This window comes from Triticum dicoccoides, chromosome 6A, assembly GCF_002162155.2.
Source record: "Triticum dicoccoides isolate Atlit2015 ecotype Zavitan chromosome 6A, WEW_v2.0, whole genome shotgun sequence".
Lineage (NCBI taxonomy): Eukaryota > Viridiplantae > Streptophyta > Magnoliopsida > Poales > Poaceae > Triticum > Triticum dicoccoides.
Genome location: NC_041390.1, coordinates 24,252,141 through 24,252,930, shown reverse-complemented (window position 1 = coordinate 24,252,930; position 790 = coordinate 24,252,141).

Below are 790 nucleotides of genomic sequence, written 5' to 3'. Positions count from 1 at the left end.
CTCATCAGCAGAATGGCTCTGCTGAACGCAAACACCGCCATATTGTTGAGGTTGGTCTCTCTCTTTTAGCTCATGCGTCCATGGCCCTCAAGTATTGGGATGAGGCCTTCATCACAGCTACATATCTCATCAATCGTCTTCCCAGTAAGGTTATTGGCAATTCTACTCCTTTAGAACGATTGTATAACCAAAAGCCAAATTACAATTATCTCAAAAATTTTGGGTGTGCTTGTTACCCCAATTTATGTCCATACAATCGTCACAAACTTGAGTTTCGTTCCACACAATGTGTTTTTCTTGGGTACAGTAATCTTCATAAAGGTTACAAATGTCTTGAACCATCCACCGGGCGCATCTATATCTCTCGGGATGTTATTTTTGATGAGACACTATTTCCTTTCTCCAAGCTTCATCCCAATGCGGGTGCTTTGCTTCGTGCAGAAATCGCACTTCTCTCCGACTCTCCTACACGTCCTGATCACGGGGGTGAATTAACTGATCATGACCATGTGCAAAAATCCAAAGAAAATTGCGTTTCTAATACCTCTTGCGCAAATTCTACCTGTCATTTTATGTGCACACAGGACAAACCAGGACCGGACTCCGATGCTGATCCTACTGCCAGCGCGCGATCCGAGCCGGATTCGCGTCAGACTGCAGGCGCGCGATCCGGTGAAGATCCGCCCCTGCGCCCCCTGGTGGCCGATAGCGGCGCAGCCAACCAGGTGGGTCGCGCCAGTCCAGGCGCGTTGCGCCAATCTCCGGCAGCGCGCCCCGAGACGTCCATCGA